Source organism: Pristiophorus japonicus, chromosome 1 (genome assembly GCF_044704955.1).
Source record: "Pristiophorus japonicus isolate sPriJap1 chromosome 1, sPriJap1.hap1, whole genome shotgun sequence".
Taxonomy (NCBI): Eukaryota; Metazoa; Chordata; class Chondrichthyes; family Pristiophoridae; genus Pristiophorus; species Pristiophorus japonicus.
In genome coordinates, this window is record NC_091977.1 from 77,735,424 (window position 1) to 77,749,897 (window position 14,474).

Below are 14,474 nucleotides of genomic sequence, written 5' to 3' on the forward strand. Positions count from 1 at the left end.
TAGCTCTCCCAAAGTGCATTACCTCACACTTCTCTGAATTAAATTCCATTTGCCACTGTTTTGCCCAGCTGATCAGTAGATTGATATCTTCCTGCAGTCCATGACTTTCCTCTTCATTATCAACCACACAGCCAATTTAAGATTCATCTGCAAACTTCTCAATCATACTCCCTATATTCAAATCTAGATCATTGATGTATACCACAAAAAGCAAGGGACCCAGTACTGAGCCCTGCGGCACCCTACTGGAAACATCCTCCCAGTCACAAAAACATCCATCAACCATTACCCTTTGCTTCCTACCTCTAAGTCAATTTTGGATCCAACTTGCCACTTTCCCCTGGATCCCATGGGCTTTTACCTTCATGACCAGTCTACCATGTGGGACCTTATAAAAAGCTTTGCTTAAGTCCATATACAGTACATCCTACGCGTTACCCTCATCGACCCTCCTGGTTACCTGTTCGAAAAATTCAATCAAGTTAGTCAAACACGATCTTCCCTTAACAAATCTGTGCTGACTGTCCCTGATTAATCCTTACCTTTCTAAATGTAGATTTATCCTGTCCTTCAGGATTTTTTCCAATAATTTTCCCACCACAGAGGTTAGGCTGACTGGCCTGTAATTACTCGGCCTATCCCTTTCTCCCTTCTTAAACAAGGGTACCACATTAGCAGTCCTCCAGTCCTCTGCCACCATGCCTAAGTCCAAAGAGGATGGGAAGTGATAGTTAAGGCCTCTGCTATTTCCTCTTTTGCTTCGCTCAACAGCATGGGATGCATTTCATCCGGGCCTGGGTACATATCCACTTTCAAAGCTGCTAAACCCCATGGGCTTTTACCTTCATGACCAGTCTACCATGTGGGACCTTATAAAAAGCTTTGCTAAAGTTCATATACACTACATCGTACCTCCTCTCTCACTATGTTTATTTCATCCAGAATTTCACACTCCTCCTTGATATCAGTATCTGCATTGCCCCTTTCCTTTGTGAAAACAGACGCAAAGTATTCATTAAGAACCCTGTCAACATCTACTGCCTCCACACAGAGATTACCCTCATGGTTTCTCATAGGTCATTCCCTTTCTTTAGTTATCCCCTTACTTGTAATATATTTATAGAACATCTTTGGGTTTTCCTTAATTTTTCTTGCCAAGTAATTTTCATGCTCTCTCTTAGAATTCCAAATATCCTTTTTAATTTTGCCTCTGAACTTTCTATATTCCTCCAGAGATTCTACAGTATTTAGCCGTCGGTATATGACATACGCTTCCCTTTTTTTCTTTATTCTCCCCTGTAAGTCCTTAGACATCCAGGGGACTCTAGAATTGTGATTCCCACCCTTTTTCTTTAAGGGCCTATTTGACTTGAGCCCTCAGGATCTCCTCCTTGAATGCCTCCCACTGTTCCGACACTGATTTACCTATAAGTAGTTGTTTCCAGTCCATTGTGGCCAACTCACTTCTCAACTTTGCAAAGTTAGCTTTTCCCAACTTTGAGACTTTTATTCCTGGTCTATCCTTGTCCTTATCCATAACTACCTTGAATCTGACTGAATTATGGTCACTGGCACCCAAGTGCTCTCCCACTGATACAACTTCCACCTGCCCAGCTTCATTCCCCAAAACTAAATCCAGAACCGCTCCCTCCCGTGTTGGGCTTGTTACATACTGACGAAAAAAGTTCTCTTGAATGCATTTTAAGAATTCCGCACCCTCTGTACCCTTCAAACTATATTTGTCCCAATCAATATCAGGATAGTTGAAATCCCTTATTATTGCCTACATATTCGCTCTTCTATTTCCCTCCCACTGTTTGGGGGTCTATAATACATGCCCAGCAGTGTGATTGCCCCTTTTTTACTTTTCAGTTCGATCCATATGGCCTCATTTGATGATCCCTCTAACATATCATCCTTCCTCACAGCTGTAATAGTTTCTTCAATCAATACCGCGATCCGCGCTCCTTTTTACCCCCCTCTCTATCTTGTCTAAAAATCCTGTAACCAGGAATATTTAGCTGCCACACCTGCCCCTCTTTCAGCCATTTCTCTGTAATGGTTATAATGTCATACTCCCAAGTGTCTACCTGTGCTCTCAGCTCATCTGCCATATTTGCTATTCTCCTTGTATTGAAGTATATATCATTTAGCATAGGAAGACCTATTTGATTACGACTTACTAACCCTTGTTTCATCTGTCTTAGAGATTCACTTTTCACATTCTTGTTTTCCAATTTCAGCTTTACTTCCTTCCCTATTGAATTTGTTCCCATCACCTTGCCAATCTAGTTTAAACTCTCCCCAACAGCAGTAGCAAATCTCCCCACGAGGATATTGGTCCCGGCACTGTTGAAGTGTAACCCGTCTAGTTTGTACAGGTCCCATCTCCCCCAGAAGCAGTCCTAATGCCTCTGGAATTTAAAGTCCTCTGTCCTACACCAACTCTCTAGCCACACGTTTATACTCTCTATCTTTCTATTCTGTACTCATGAGCATGTGGCACTGGTGGTAACCTGGAGATTGCTACCTTTGAGGTCCTGCCATTTAATTTTTCTCCTAACTCCCTAAATTCTGCCTGCAGGATCTCATCCCACTTTCTACCTATGTCATTGGTCCCGATATGGACCATGACCTCCAGCTGTTTACCCTCTCCCCCCAGAATGCCCTGCGTTCGCTCTGTGACATCCTTGACCCTGGTACCAGGGAGGCACCATACCATCCTGGAGTCATGTCTACGGCCACAGAAACGCCTCTCTATTCCCCTACCTATTGAACCCCCTACCACTACAGCTCTTTTATTCTTTGTCCCTCCCCCCTGTGCAGCTGAACCACCCATAGTGCCTTGGACTTGGCTCTGGCTGCACTCCCCAGAGGCTCCATCGCCCTCGCCAGTGCTCAGAAGAGAATATTGGTTGGAAAGCAAAATGGACTCGTGGGGGCACTCCTGCACTACATGCCTCGCGTTCTTCCACCGTCTGGTATTCACCCACTGCCCCTCTATCTGCATGCTTTTAAACTGCGGGGTGACCACCTCCTGAAACGTGCTATCCACGTTATTCTCAGCCTTGTGGATGCAGCATATTGACTCCAGCTACCGCTCAAGCTCTGATACGCAGACCTCAAGTAGTTGAAGCTGGAGACACCTACTGCACACATGATCATCTAGGCCGCTCGAAGCATCCAAGACTTCCCTCATGCTGCAGAACATGCACTCCACAGGACTGAGCTGCTCTGCCATCCCTCTAATTAGACGTATCTGATTATAAAAGAGAAAGAGAGATACATACCAATCAAACAGCAAATCACTTACCTGCCCAGATACGGGCTGTGAGCTCCTCACCAGAAGTGAACTCTTCATCGACCTCTGGGCCTCCTGCTCCTCAGACTCCTGACCTCCCGAACTCTTGGACTCCTGACCTCCCGAACTCTTGCACCTCCGGGCCTCCCGAACTCTTGGACTCCTGACCTCCCGAACTTTCAGGCCTCCGGGCCTCCTGAACTCTCGCACCTCCGGGCCTCCCGAACTCTTGGACTCCTGACCACCTGAACTCTTGGACTCCTGACCTCCCGAAATCTTGGACCTCCTGACCTCCCGAAGTCTCAGGCCTCCAGGCCTCCTGTACTCTTGGACCTCCGGGCCTCCTGAACTCTCGGACCTCCGGGCCTCCCGAACTCTTGGACTCCTGACCTCCCGAAATCTCGGACCTCCGTGCCTCCTGAACTCTCAGACCTCCGGGCCTCCCGAACTCTCAGACCTCCCGAACTCTCAGACCTCAATAAACCACAATCTTCTGGATGTAAAGAAAGTTAATCTCTGATCAGGGTCAAATAAATTGCTCTGGACAAATAGTAGTGGAAAAAATAGTTTGCCTCATGTGGGTTGAGCACAAAACTCAGCACTGCTGCTAATTCTATCCTTCCTGGAGCACATTTGACAAGGTCCCACACAAGAGATTGGTGTGCAAAATCAAAGCGCATGGTATTGGGGGTAATGTACTGACATGGATAGAGAACTGGTTGTCAGACAGGAAGCAGAGAGTCGGGATAAACGGGTCCTTTTCAGAATGGCAGGCAGTGACTAGTGGAGTGCCGCAGGGCTCAGTGCTGGGACCCCAGCTCTTTACAATATACATCAATGATTTGGATGAAGGAATTGAGTGTGGATGAAGGAATTGAGTGTAATATCTCCAAGTTTGCAGATGAAACTAAATTGGGTGGTGGTGTGAGCTGTGAGGTGGATGCTAGGAGGCTGCAGGGTGACTTAGACAGGTTAGGTGAGTGGGCAAATGCATGGCAGATGCAGTATAATGTGGATAAATGTGAGGTTATCCATTTTGGGGGCAAAAACGTGAAGACAGAATATTTTCTGAATGGCGGCAGATTAGGAAAAGGGGAGGTGCAACGAGACCTGCGTGTCATGGTTCATCAGGCGGTGAAGAAGGCAAATGGTATGTTGGCTTTCATAGCTAGGGGATTTGAGTACAGGAGCAGGGAGGTCTTACTGCAGTTGTACAGGGCCTTGGTGAGGCCTCACCTGGAATATTGTGTTCAATTTTGGTCTCCTAATCTGAGGAAGGACATTCTTGCTATTGATGGAGTGCAGCGAAGGTTCACCAGACTGATTCCCAGGATGGCGGGACTGACATATGAGGAGAGACTGGATCAACTGGGCCTTTATACATTGGAGCTTAGAAGGATGAGAGGGGATCGCATAGAAACGTGTAAGATTCTGATGGGACGGGACAGGTTAGATGCGGGTAGAATGTTCCCGATGTTGGGGAAGTCCAGAATCAGGGGACACAGTCTTAGGATAAGGGGTAGACCATTTAGGACTGAGACGAGGAGAAACTTCTTCACTCATAGAGTTGTTAACCTGTGGAATTCGCTGACGCAGAGAGTTGTTGATGCCAGTTCATTCAAGAGGGAGTTAGTTATAGCCCTTATGGCTAAGGGGATCAAGGGATATGGAGAGAAAGCAGGAAAGGGATACTGAGGGAATGATCAGCCATGATCTTACTGAATTGTGGTGCAGGCTCGAAGGGTTGAATGGCCTACTCCTGCACCTATTTTCTATGGGGTCAAGTTTTGGGCCACGCCAAGAATGGCACAGCCCCAACATGGACGCCCGTTTTTCACGCCTAAAAGCATGACAAAAATGTACCTTACAATTCTTGGGCTCCCTGCAGGTACCTCGGAGCTCGGCGCAGCGGCAGACATCAGCAGGGGTGTGGAGTCACAAAGTCGCACAATTCTGCAAGTGCAGGGGGTGGGGCTAAGTCAAATGAGAGAATGTCGTGCTGGCAGCCCTATGCATGCGCAGTGGAGCGCGCATGCACGCGCAGTAGCCCACAAACATTGGCACTCGGCCATTTTTAAAGGAACTTGAAGAAAAGTGCTGATTTGTCTCGTGGACCTCTGGAAAGGCTTGGGATTGAATTTTGGTGATTTTTTTGTGTCTGAAGGAGTGCTTTTAGCAGCACTGTTGAATAAATCACCTGCTGAAATCAGTGAGTGCTGCTTTTCACTGCTAAACTTCCAGAACAGGTGCTGCATAGGTGCATGCAAAATAAGGACTGTGTGTTTTGAAAAATAAGAGTGTCAATTCAATACAGCAATGGAACAACGTCCACCAAGAGCAAAGAATTTCTTGCATGAGAAAGTGGAGATATTAGTCAACGTAATTGAGCAGAGATGTCAGGAGTTAGATACCAGCAACAGAGGTCGCATAAAAGTGCCACCTAAAGAAATGAAGAAACGCTGGAACCAAGTTGTAGAAGATTACTGCGCAGTGGTGCATACCAGGAGATCTGGAAGTCAGTGTAAAAAGAAATGGCACGACCTTGGTCAAGTAGTTAGTGTAAGTAATATTTTCATTATTTAATGGAATTGTAATTGTAAATGTGACTACGTGTATGTCCCACCCTGCAGAAAGACACACTCATTAAAAAGTTATATTTTACTCTTTGCAGGAGAAATTAGCCCACAACAAAAGGGAAGCAACTTGAACAGGAGGAGGCACGCCCAATCTGCATCCACTGACACCCTTGGAACAGAGGGTAGCTGCCATGATGAGTCGTACATGGAGAAAAGCAATCGGTACAGCACAAGCTGGGCCCGCACACGAGGAAGAGGGTAAGTCCTGAAAATTCATCGTGGCCCTTCAAATCAACCTGCTGCCTGGCCTGCTATGTGTGAGAGTACTCATGCCACTCATTCTGCCCCCTCCCTTGCTGTTAAACATTTGACTGTTCTGATGTATATTTCAGAACATGATGATGTTGATGATGATGATGATGATGATGCTGCCAACTCTGAGGATCCTGAAGATGCAGAACAAGAACCAGTACAACCAGATGCGGACGATCCAGACTGGATGATGGTGGTGATGACTGAAATGTCTACAGGGGAGAGCTTCCAAATTAATGTTTATGAGCCCACATTAAGGGGCATCAGAGTTTCAACCCCTTGCATAGATTCTGGTTCCACGTTCCATGGTTTTGATTCCGATGTTGCGGGTTCCAGTGGTGCTGCTGGTGTAATGCAGCAGTTTACAGTCAGTGCACTACCGTCCGAGCCTGCGCCTCCCTCTCGCATAGGTTCTGGTTCCACCTTCCATGGTTTTGATTCCGACGTTGCGGGTCCCAATGATGCTGGTGATATAATGGAGCAGTTTACACCCATTCACCCACCATCCCAGCCCACAGCTCGCACTCGAATGCTGTCGTCTGGAACACCGAGCGCCCCATCGTCCCAGCCCGCACCTCTCTCTCTAGTACAGCCGTCTGGAACACCGAGCGCCCCATCGTCCCAGCCCGCACCTCTCTCTCTAGTACAGCCGTCTGGAACACAGAGCGTCCCACCGTCCCAGCCCACACCTCTCTCTCTAGTACAGCCGTCTGGAACACAGAGCGTCCCACCGTCCCAGCCCACACCTCTCTCTCTAGTACTGCCGTCTGGAACACAGAACTTCCCACCGTCCCAGCCTGTGCCTCTCTCTCTAGTACAGCCGACTGGAACACAGAGCGTCCCACCGTCCCAGCCCAACCTCTCTCTCTAGTACTGTCGTCTGAAACACAGAGCGTCCCACCGTCCCAGCCCGCACCTCTCTCTCGAGTACTGCCGTCTGGAACACAGAGCGTCCCACCGTCCCAGCCCACACCTCTCTCTCTAGTACTGCCGTCTGGAACACAGAGCGTCCCACCGTCCCAGCCCGCACCTCTCTCTCTAGTACTGCCGTCTGGAACACAGAGTGTCCCACCATTCCAGCCCACAGCTCGCACTCGAATGCTGCCATCTGGAACACAGAGCGTCCCATCGTCCCAGCCCATGCCTCCCTGTGTAGTGGTGCCGTTTGGAACACCGAGCGTCCCACCGCCCCTGCCCGCGCCTCCTAGTGTAGTGGTGCCGCGAGGCAGACCCAGGCAGAGGAGAAGGAGATTAGAGACACGCTCTCCTGAGATGCAGCATGCAACAGATGCGGCTCAGGTTGTGGCATTGGGTATGGAGACCAATGAGCTTACCCAATCTCTCATTGATAGCGTCAGTGCAGTGGGTGAAGAGGTGATGGTTCTGACGGGAGAAATAGCAGTCATGACACGGGAACTTAGGGAGGGAATGTCCGAGGGAGGGCAATCGACGGCACAGGCCATCAGGGAGGGCATGCAAGCGATGACACAGGCCCTCATGGAGATAGCTGCTGCAATAAGGGCACATAGCCCTGCCAATCAAATGACACCCCAATGAAGAAGTGAACATTCACTGAGATGTGGATGAGAGATGGTTGCAGCCTTTCTTTGCTGCTTTTTTTCTTGTTCTTGATGTAGCTGTCGTAGCGTTTTTCAAATTGAAATTGTTTTGTAAGTTTTGTAACTTTACAACTTATAAGTGATCTTAGGGTTTTTAAGTGATCTTATAGTGTAAATGCTCTCTCAATTTGTAATAGAAAGCAGAGAGTCGGGATAAATGGGTCCTTTTCAGGTTGGCAATCGGTGGTTAGTGGTGTGCCACAGGGATCGGTGCTGGGACCACAACTGTTTACAATATACATAGATGACCTGGAAGAGGGGACAGAGTGTAGTGTAACAAAATTTGCAGATGACACAAAGATTAATGGGAAAGCGGGTTATGTAGAGGACACAGAGAGGCTGCAAAGAGATTTAGATAGGTTAAGCGAACGTGCTAAGGTTTGGCAGATGGAATACAATGTCGGAAAATGTGAGGTCATCCACCTTGGAAAAAAAAACAGTAAAAGGGAATATTATTTGAATGGGGAGAAATTACAACATGCTGCGGTGCAGAGGGACCTGGGGCACATTGTGCATGAATCCCAAAAAGTTAGTTTGCAGGTGCAGCAGGTAATCAGGAAGGCGAATGGAATGTTGGCCTTCATTGCGAGAGGGATGGAGTACAAAAGCAACTGTACAGGGTATTGGTGAGGCCACACCTGGAGTACTGCATGCAGTTTTGGTCACCTTACTTAAGGAAGGATATACTAGCTTTGGAGGGGGTACAGAGACGATTCACTGGGCTGATTCCGGAGATGAGGGGGTTACCTTATGATGACAGATTGAGTAGACTGGGTCTTTACTCGTTGGAGTTCAGAAGGATGAGGGGTGATCTTATAGAAACATTTAAAATAATGAAAGGGATAGACAAGATAGAGGCAGAGTGGTTGTTTCCACCGGTTGGGGAGACTAGAACTAGGGGGCACAGCCTCAAAATACAGGGGAGCCAATTTAAAACCGAGTTGAGAAGGAATTTCTTCTCCCAGAGGGTTGTGAATCTGTGGAATTCTCTGCCCAAGGAAGCAGTTGAGGCTAGCTTATTGAATATATTCAAATCACAGATAGATAGATTTTTAACCAATAAGGGAATTAAGGGTTATGGGGAGCGGGCGGGTAAGTGGAGCTGAGTCCACGGCCAGATTAGCCTTGATCTTGTTGAATGTCGGAGCAGGCTCGAGGGGCTACATGGCCTACTCCTGTTCCTAATTCTTATGTTCTTATGTTCTTATTATTTAATTTTGCACCTAAAAAGTGATCCTGAAGTTTAAGTGATCTTAAGAGAGTGAAATTGTTTTGTAAATGTTGTAACTTTACAACTTATAAGTGATCTTAGGGTTTTTAAGTGACCTTATAGTGTAAATGCTCTCACTTTTTGTAGCTTATTTAATTTTGCACCTAAAAAGTGATCTTGAAGTTTAAGTGATCTTAAGAGTATAAGATTTTTCACATTGAAATTGTTCTCTAACTTTTCAAGTTTATAAGTGATCTCAAAGTTTTAAGTGATCTTCAAGAGTCATATTAAAAAGTAAAGTTTGATACAACAAATATTTTATTACAGGAGCATTAACTTTTCAATAAAATATTTTTTCTTTAAAACTGAATCATTTTCCATTAACACAACAGAATGTAGGAACAACTCCAAAGAATAAACATGTCCATGCGCAGTGGTCGCAGAGCCCTCAGGCATCAGTAATTGAAGCGTTCACGGATGAGCTGCTGGCGCAGGGCTCGAGCAATCGTTAAAGGGGCACGATGGACGGCCCTCCTCCGATCTCGTGCTCCAGCATCAGGCACTTGCATGCTTTCCTGATCATCGTCATCATCCTCATCCTGCTCTTCCAAAATACTATCATCAGGCACTAGACCCTCACGTGGGTCTTCTGGTTCCACTACCAGCTCCTGCTGCCTCATGATGGCTATGTTATGGAGCATGCAGCACACAACAGTGAAGTGACCGACAATCTGAGGAGAGTATTGCAAGTGGCCTCCGGAATGGTCCAGGCATCGGAAATTCTGTTTCAATATGCCAATGGTCCTCTCAATGATGCTGCGTGTAGTAACCCAGATTAACATTTTCCATTTCCTTAACTATCTTTTTTACCTTTGTAAGATCACCTCTCAGATGCCGCTTTTCCAGAATTTCCTCATAAAGCATTCCTCTAACACTAGGAAACAACTTCATGGATCTTCTCTTCATTGCTTCATTCTCACCACTTGAATATCTCCCTTGTTTGTCTGTGACCAGAACTAGACATAGTATTGAAGCTGCAGTCTAACCAGAGCTCTGTACAGATTGATTACAACTTTCTTTGATTTGTATTCTGCAGGTTTGTCTATATTGTTCAATACTTCATTGGCTCTGTTGATTGCTGATCTGCATTGGTTGGACACATTGAGCATTAAGCTTGCTAATACTCTTAAGTCTCCTTAAACTTAATTATTAGCTCTTTCAATATCACTCACACAACTATCTAATTCCCTTTTAAAAGTACTACAGTCTGTTCTTCACCAATGGCAATGAACCTCAGTCTAAAAGATTTTTTTTAAACGTCTGCTTCATTTCATTTTGTGATTATCAGAAGCTTGTGCCCTCCTCACATTACAGTCTAGCCAATGACTGGAAACAATCTTGCCTTAATTGTAACTCCCCAAATGGGGGTAGGGTGGGGTGAGTAGTTAAAATGGAGAGAGGAACTTATGCATTTCCTCCCTTCCCCGATCAGACTGACTTCAATTTTAAATTGCAGAGGGCAGGTTAGGGTTAGGATTAGGGCCCAATCATCAGCACCCAATCTGCTATTTTAACCAGAGGCCTTTGTGGGGGAGCAGTAATGGTTTCACTACCAGACTAAACATGCCGGAAACAGCAACCAGGGCCAGACCAGGCCCAGCAAAATAAAATGTTAACATTTGATTTGGTTCCTTGTGGGCCCAGAGAAGCAGGCATGTTCCTCCATGCCCCACAAGAAAGCCTTGGACCTCCTCTTCCCCGGGTTCTCCCCTCTTCCCCAGACCACGATTCCTCTGCCGAACTTCACCGGTACTCTTATCTTGCGCTGGGAACCATCATCCTCGGCCATCCAATTTTAATGGCCAGGCAGCCACTTCCCGCCAACCTCCTGGCTATTTTCATCAGGAAATCAATATGCAGCATTCTCATAAGGCCTGGTTGTTAAAATTGTCTGAGCCTGCCTGCTGCCACTCAGACAGGCATGCCACTCGTTTTTCGGTATTTACACTCAGAAGCTGAAATCAAGCCCTTTATCTCTACTTACTTTCTTATATGTCCTTCATTATCCTGAAGATTCTTATCAAGTTATTCCTTAACCTTTACATTTAAGTGAAAAAGCCCTAGCTTCTCAAGTCTCTCTTCAGAAGTGTAATAGCTCATCTCTGCTAGCATTATATTGAATCTACTCTGCACTTTTTCTATTACTTTTATATTCTTCCTATAATGGCTACCCAAAACTATACACAATACTCCAACTGAGGCTTAATGAAGGTCTGGTACAAGTTTCGCATTCCTTCCTGGTTTTTGTGTTATATGCTTCTAGATACAAAACCAAGGATTCCATTTTTCTTTTTTTGGTTTAATTGACTTGTACTGCAATGTAAAAAGGTATGCGGTCAAGCAAGAACTGGATTTGACTAGATGGTTCATCTAGAGATAAACATTTCCTCTTTGGAGATGGCGGTGTTGGGACTAGGACAATGGTCCAGAGACATGAAAGCAAAGCGAAGGGCAAAGATCGCATGATCCTGAAAGATTGTAAATCCTGGAAGTGACTTCCAATAAAAAAAACTACTGATATTTTTGGGGTTTAATGGTAGTTGCTGTATTTTGAAAACAATTTTATGAGAATATTTAAGTTTAAGGAAATAATGGATTTCTGACTTGGAATTCCATTGTTCCTGTGCTTTGAGGAAGTGGAGGATGAAGACACGAAGGAGGAGAAGAGGGAAGTCAGGACTCTTGGATTCATGCACAAAGGCATCACTCAGCCATAGGTATCCACACCGAGGGTCTACAAACCATGAAGTTCCCATATGAATTTTTTTATAGGCAGCGTATAGGATGAGCAATAGAGAAAGAGACACAGAAGGATGGAGGTGAGTCAGGAGGCAATGAGCTGAAAGAAACAGAATGCACAGAATAGAAAAAGATAGAAGGAAGCAGAGACACAGCCAGATACAGAAGGGACAGAGCTGAGAGATATGTAGAAAGCAAGGAGATGAGAGGAAGAATGGAAGTAGAAGGACAGAAAGGGAAGGAGAGAAATTCAGAAGGAGAGGAAGAGAAATACTAAAGGGAATGTGAGGGAGAGCGACTCCCAAGAGAGGATAAAGAAAAAAATTCACAAATGGAAAGGAGTATTCTTTAGGTACAGGGATATGAGAGACTGAGAGGTTTTTGGTAAAGTTGGTTTTAAAAGAGGTTTTACGAACTGCTATTTTTCATATGTTTATTGTCATTGATGATCATATACTGCCATTGGGAAAATGCTGGAGTCCATCATTAAGGAAGTAGTAGCTAGACATTTAGAAAATCATAATGCATTCAAGCAGAGTCAGCATGGTTTTATGAAAGGGAAATCATGTTTGACAAATTTTCAGGAGTACTTTGAGGATGTAACGAGCAGGGTGGGATAAAGGGGAAGCAGTGGATGTGGTGCATTTGGATTTCCAGAAAGTATTCAATAAGGTGTCACATAAAAGGTTATTGCACAAGATAAGAGTTCACGGGATTGGGGATATTATATTAGCGTGGATAGAGGATTGGCTAACTAGCAGAAAACAAAGAGTCAGGATAAATGGGTCATTTTAAGGTTGGCAAACTGTAGCTAGTGGGATGCCATAGGGATCATTGCTGGGGCCTCAACTATTTACAATTTATATTAATGACTTGGATGAAGGGGCCAAGTGTAATTTAACCAAATTTGCTGATGATACAAAGATAGGTGGAGAAGCAAGCTGTGAGGAGGATATAGATAGGCTAAGTGCGTGGGCAAAAATTTAGCAGGTGGAGAATAACGAGGGAAAATGTGAGGTTATCCACTTTGGGAGGAACAATAAAAATGCTAATTATTATTTAAATGGGGAGTGATTACAAAATGCTGCAGTACAGAGGGATCTGTGGGTTCTTTTACATGAAACATAAAAAGTTAGCATGCAGGTGCAGCAAGTAATCAGGAAGGCTAATGGAATATTCGCCTTTATTGCAAGGGGGCTGGAGTATAAAAACAGGGAAGTCCTTCTCCAACTAACTGTACAGGGTGTTGGTAAGATCACACCTGGAGTAATACAAGCAGTCTTGGTCTCTTGATTTGAGGAAGGATATATTTGCATTGGAGCCAGTTCAGAGAAGATTCACGAGGTTGATTCCTGAGATGAAGGGGTTGTCATATGAAGAAACGTTGAGCAGGTTGGGCCTATACTCATTGGAGTTTAGAAGATTGAGAGCTGATCTGATTGAAACATATAAAATTCTGAGGGGGCTCGACAAGGTAGATGCAGAGTGGATATTTTATCTTGTGGGGGAACTTGAACTGGGGGCATTGTTTCAGAATAAGGGGTCACCCATTTAAGAGAGAAATGAGGAGGAATTTCTTCTCTCAGAGGGTCATGAATCTTTGAAATTCTCTACTCCAGAGAGCTGTGAAAGCTTGGTCATTGAATATATTTAAGGTGGAGATAGACAAATTTTTGAATGATAAAGGAGTCATGGGTGATGGGGAATGGGCAGGGAAGTGGAGTTGAGGCCAGGATCAGATCAACCATGATCTTATTGAATGGCAGAACAGGCTCAAGGGGCCAAATGGCCTACTACTGCTCCTATTTATTATGTTCTTATGATCTGTCAGTTACACAATATTAAAAAATAACTTTGCTCCAGAGCTTCAGAATTTTGCTCCAACAAATTAAGCGATGCCCAACCCTGAGTCAGCAGTGAGTCTTTACTGTAGTATTACTATTGCACGGTTTGGATTGACACAGAAACCTAAGGTGTAGCTGCAGCAGTTTTGATGCTCCTGCCAGAAACAAAGATCCCTGGCTTAAGGCGTATAAACAATCAAGGTACTGCCCAGTTGTGAGTTTATAGCTGACAGACAATTCGCACACATTGATCTTGTAGAAGCTGGATTCTGGCCAAACTCATCCAGTCCAATGACCTTAGTGGCTTGACTGTAGTGAGTTGATAATTATCTTATAAGGAATGGAATTCAGGATTATAAATATAACTACAGAACGTGATGACAATAAACCATATTGAATGTGATAATATCTGAGCTGCTGGGACCTTGGTGATATCACGCAAATGAAAGCAACTAGTCAAGAATGTTGGATGTATCTTTTAAGATATATTCAGGGGTTTTGTTTGATTTCCCTTTGTTAGGACATGGAGAAGCTGCAGAATCCTTCTTCAGGAGATACAATTGTTTGGTACAGTCCACAATAAAGCCAATTGAATATGGTCTGTGGAAGGAGAGTGTTTGATGGGCCAAAGGCCCCTTTCTTATTCTATACATAGGATTACACAGGATTACACAGGATATACAGCACAGAAACAGGCCATTCGACCCAACCAGTCCATTCCGGCGATAATGCTCTACTCGAGCCTCCTCCTGTTTTTCCTCATTTAAATCTATCCGCGTAATCCTTTCTTCCCTTCTCCCTCATATGCTTGTC